Raw genomic sequence first — 6,000 nt, 5'->3', positions numbered from 1 at the left:
GTTTGCTAGAGTCGATTCTCCTTTAACCGTAGGTTTCTTCTCGAGACTTGTCGGTTAATGACTTAAAGACTTTATTGGGATTGTGAAGCCAGACGAAACTACTTCTCTTGTAGTTGAGCGATCTGATCTTGCCATTTTCTACCGTACTTGTTCAATTGTAAGATTGGATTGAGATTATATCTCCGATAGGGAAAGATAAAAAGAAATTACAAACATCTTCGTCTCATCGTTTGCGATTCCGCAATATCTAGTTTCGCTACAATACAATTTAGATTATTTTGAGGTGATTGATAATTCTAGGCTGTTCTTCGGGAATATAAGTCCGGGTTATCGATTGGTTCATGTTCACCTTGATTTTATCAAAAGATGAAACAAAAATTGTAGGTTTATCTGTGACAGACAGATTTATCTATTATCGTAGACTTTTTTGTGTGATACAGATTTGTTTATTGAAGTCTTCGACTTTGGGTCGTAGTAACTCTTAGTTGTAGGTGAGATCATCTAAGAGAATCAAGTGCGTAGTATCCTGCTGGGATCAGAGACGTAAGGATCGCAACTGTACCTTGAATCAGTGTGAGATTGATTAGGGTTCAACTACAGTCCAGACCGCAGTTAGTTTGTAGTAGGCTAGTATCTGTATCGGCTTAATACAGTGTGGTATTCAATCTGGACTAGGTCCCGGGGTTTTTATGCATGTGCGGTGTCCTCGTTAACAAAATTTCTGGTGTCTGTGGTATTTCTATTCCGCATTATATTTTGTTATATAATTGAAATATCACAGGTTGTGCGTTTCTATCGATCAATTGTGAAATCCAACCTGTGGTTGTTGATTGGAACTTGATTGATCCTTGGATATTGGTCTTTGGTACCATCCAAGTTTATTATCCTTGTATTTGATAAAGACTCACAAATTCTTATTTGCTTGAGTAAAGATCAAATCAAGTGATAGATATATTAACTCCTTAATATATTTTTTATTAAGATTGAGTCTGACTGTCTAGTTGATTCTCTTAAAAGTATATTAGAGTTAGTCTATACAGATTGCTAATCGAAATATTGGGTATGGTTGTTAGACCCCCGCTTTTTCAAGTATCACACAAGAGGTGTGGGGATTAGTTTTTCCAGTTGCTTGATGTCTCCTTTATATAGTTTTCAAATCAGGGTTTGCAATCTAAATTACCTTGGTAACAAAGCATTCAATATTCACCGTTAGATGAAAAACCTGATTTAACCAAGCTAATATCTTTCAACCGTTAGATCGAAACCTAGCTTGTCACAGGCAAATGAAATGTATTTCATTTAGGTTTGAGTAACCGTACCTAAACGTGTACACTTAGTTGGTTCACAAATTGTTAACCAATGGTTAGCCATATGAGCACTTTCATATGAACCGTATTCATCTTCTTCACAACTAGTTCAAATGACTCATAAGAACTAGTTGAAGAGTTGTTCAATTGTTTAGGTATTTATGAACAGACACAATTGAAACAAAATCGGTTTGATTCATTTGAATCAATTCATGAACAATATAGCCGCGGTCTGTAAAGATTGCATTCATTATTGATTTATTGTTTAAGTTCATGAAACTACCGATTGAGAAATATAACCAGCTTGGGTACGCATACGGGTACGTGTACTATATCTACCGGATTTGAGTTTACAAACTCAGCAGAAATTTTCGGTCCGAAAACTTTTGTGGGTACGCGTACCTAAGGTGACTGGTTTAACAGTATGCAAACTTACAAACTCAGCAGAAATTTTCGGCTCGAAAACTTCCGCAGGTACGCGTACTCAACCTGTCTCCTTCACCAATACCGTATGCACACTTATGCACACACTTGGTTTCCGTCACATGGATTTATACACTAATGTGCGAACACACTATATATGCTTATATCCATAGTTGGTTACGTAATCTCAACTCTACATTTCAATCATTGAAAAAATCTTGTATAATGTTATAATAGTCGTTATTCACAAATATCGTCATCAAAGCTATTTTCAAGACTGAAACGTCATCATGACTTTCGTTACGGGTTAATATGAAAACTGGTTAAAGCGAAAGCTTACCAACACATATTTCGAGAAAAACATAGGCGAGTAAACTCGAAATAGCAAATGTGTATGTATGAAAACTATCATACTTATACGACTTTGTCTAAAAAGTAGGAGATAGAGTAGATAGACTTTTGAGCGATAGATAAGTTCAAGTCTCCACATACCTTGAGTAGTTCTTCGTCTTCGTAAGATGATCGTCATGGAGTCTGGTGCTCAACTACACTAAACTGTCCTAAACCGTGACGTAGCTATAAGTAGTCTAGAAATCAAGACATATAGTTTTGACAACTAAATTTGACAAACATGCTTGAGATAGCAACGCATGCGAGTTCGACTGAGCAATGCTCTAAAACTCTCCCCCTTTGTCAATTTTAGTGGCAAAACTATCAATACATATGGATTACAAAATAAATAAAACTTTGTAGCTTCTCGTCCACATGCTTGATCTCCTTGGTGCTTTAATATTACTCAAAAACTTCGTCTTTTCCAAGTACTCCCATGATTACATAGATGTTCAATTCAACATCATAGTTGTTGAAGATCAGTAGCCATAACAATGAGAAAACATAAGCTCTCGATCATTGTTATACAGTGTCATAGTGAAAAAGCGGGGGTACAACAACCACACCCAATATTTCACTTAGCAATCTGTATGGACAAACTCCAATATACTTTCTAGAGAATCAACTAGACAGTCAGACTCAATCTAGATAAAAAGTATATCAAAGAGTTTATATCTCAATCTCTCGATTTGATATATACTCAAGCAATTAGAAATCTGCAAGTTTTTATCAAATACTAGAGAGATAACTTGGATGGTACCAAAGACCAATATCAAGTGTCAATCAATTTAAATCAACAACCAAAAGGTCCGATATTTTAATTGATTGAACAACGCACAACCTGTGATATTTCAATTATATAGCAAAATATAATGCGAAAAAGAAATAACACAAACACCTGAATTTTTTTAACGAGGAAACCGCAAATGCAGAAAAACCCCGGGACCTAGTCCAGATTGAACACACATTGTATTAAGCCGCTACAGACACTAGCCTACTCCAAATTAACTTCGGTCTGGACTGTAGTTGAACCCCAATCAATCTCGCACCGATCCGAAGTACAGTTATGCTCCTACGTCTCTGATCCCAGCATGATATTATGCACTTAATTCCCTTAGCTGATCTCACTCACAACTAAGAGTTGCTACGACCCAAAGTCGAAGACATTAATAAAAAAATCTGTATTACACAGAAAAGTCTACGATAATTGATAAATCCGTCTCCCACGAATATACTTACGAGTTTTGTTCCGTCTTTTGATAAATCAAGGTGAACAGGAACCAATTGATAAACCGGACTTATATTCCCGAAGAACAGCCTAGTATTATCAATCACCTCACAATAATATTAATCGACGCAGCGAAAAAATATATTATGGAATCACAAACGATGAGGCAAAGTAGTATCGGTCTGGCTTCACAATCCCAATCAAGTATTTAAGTCGTTAACCTGGTTTAGAAGAAGAAACCAAAGGTTAAAGGAGAATCGAATCTATCTTAGCACAACTAGTATCACACATAAGGTGTGGGGATTTGGTTTCCAAGTTGCTAGAGTTCTCCCTGATATAGTCTTTCAAATCAAGGTTTGCAATCAATGTTAGGTTGGTAACAAAGCATACAATATTCACCATTAGATGAAAACCTGATTAGATTCAAGCTAATATCTTTCAACCGTTAGATCGAAAAATAGCTTGTTTCACACAAATGAAATGCATGTTTCTAGGCTTGTGTAACCGTACCCAAACTTGTACATTTGTTGGTTCAACAATAGTCAACCAAATGGTTAGCCATATGATCACTTCCATATCAACCATATTCTTCTTCACCATAACTAGTTCAATTGACTCAAATGAACTAGTTATAGAGTTGTTCAATTGCAAGAAAATCTTATGTAACTAGACAAGACACAATCGAATGAAAAAAGATTTGATTCACTCGAATCGGTTCATGAACTATATAGCCACGGTTTGCAATTCGCATTTCTTAGTTTATATAAGAATAAGTTCACAAACATCGTTTTTAGATATAACCTACTCAAGTTCGCGGACTTAAGATCCCGAGAAAATTTCACAAACTCCAGCAGAAATTCTCGGGACGAGAACTTCCGCCGCGGACTTGGCTCACGCCACCATGCCGGTTCTCTTGATCAACAAAGTTCGCAAACTTCGGTTCAAGGAATAAGGACTTATACATATATGTGTTTCGTCAACAATGCTTATATCTTCCAATGGTTATATTATCTAAACTCTCATTTCAATCATTGAAACATTCTTTGAGGACGTTGACATTCTATAGTTGTTATTCACAAACTATTTTTCGTCAAAGTGAGCAGTTTTCAAAGTGACTGAAACTTGTCATGACTTTCTTCACTAGGTAAAGATGAACTTGGCTAAAGCGAAAGCTTACCAACACATATTTCAAGATATAGATATGCGAGATAAATTCGGCTCAAAATAGCAAATGTGTATAATCTAAGTCTATATAGCAAAACGACTTTTGTCTCAAGATAGGAGATAAATAGACTTTTGAGTGATAGATAAATTCAAGTCTCCACATACCTTTTAGTCGATGAAGATCTACCGGTTCCTTGAGTAGTCCTTCGTCTTGTATGATGATTTCCATGGAGTTCTTAAGCTCAACTACACTTTCTATCCTAGTCCGAGACCTTAGCTATAGTAGACTAGAAATCAAGACTTATAGTTTTAATCACTAACATTGACCAACATGCTTGAGATAGCAACACATGCGAGTTCGACCGAGCAATGCTCTAACAATCTCCCCATTTGTCAATTTTAATGACAAAACTATCAATACATATGGAATACAAAAAATAAATAAATTAACTTTTGTAGCTCCTATTCCACATGCCTAATCTTCAACATTACTCGAAATCTTTGTCACTTCCAAGTACTCCAATGATCCCAAAGGTTGTAATTTCAGCATCATCGTTGTTGAAAATCCGTAGCTATAACAATGAGAAAACAAGAGTTCTCAATCATTGTTATACAATGTCATAGTATCATTACACAGCGTCAAATTTCAATTGTATCACAACTTCAACAACAATACTATGGTGATATATATCGCTCCCCCTTAGTCAATACTCCATCTAACATGGAAACCACTCCCCCTTACATAATGATCTGAAAATCATATATATTTTTAGTGTGAACTACACATTAATTCTTCCCCTTTTTGTCAATAAAATTGGCAAAGGTACAAGAACGAGATCCTAATGAAATTTCCGAAAGAGACATTTCTTGACCAAAAGAAAGCAAAAATATATCATCTTATTTAGATGCAATCATAAAGCCGAAGTTAAATGGATTCGTCAAGGAGTTTGTAAAGATACAAGATAACCCCTATAATATTCCACAGCCGCACTCCCCACAAAGATTTGGAAATTATGCACAAGGTCAATTAAGAACTCTCCCCCATAAAAAGTCATTCCCGAAAGAACAACAAGAGCGACCTTAATTTCGAAAGAAAAGAAGGATTTCTTTGGACATAACAAATCACATACAAGTATGAATTTTAATCCAAAATATTCAATTAAACTAACCACAAGAGAACCCATGATTAATTTAATCGAAAAATGCTCAAACATAAGTGAACTTATGGAGACTCAAAAATATACATTTATATTAATCATAAGAGAACCCATAATTAATCTAATTGAAATACACAACCAAACTAATCACAAAAGTAATCAATTTAATTGGTCATGCTCATCATAAAAAAACTTACGGAGAAACAACTAACTAACCAAATAAGATGATTAATTTAGTTGAAAATGCTCGACATAAAGTACCTCAAGGAACAACAACATAGATAATCATAAAAATAATCAACTTAGTTGTTTTAGTGCTCAACATAAGACA

This window comes from Papaver somniferum, unplaced genomic scaffold, assembly GCF_003573695.1.
Source record: "Papaver somniferum cultivar HN1 unplaced genomic scaffold, ASM357369v1 unplaced-scaffold_125, whole genome shotgun sequence".
In the NCBI taxonomy this organism is placed as follows: Eukaryota; Viridiplantae; Streptophyta; class Magnoliopsida; order Ranunculales; family Papaveraceae; genus Papaver; species Papaver somniferum.
This window is presented reverse-complemented; position numbering follows the sequence as displayed.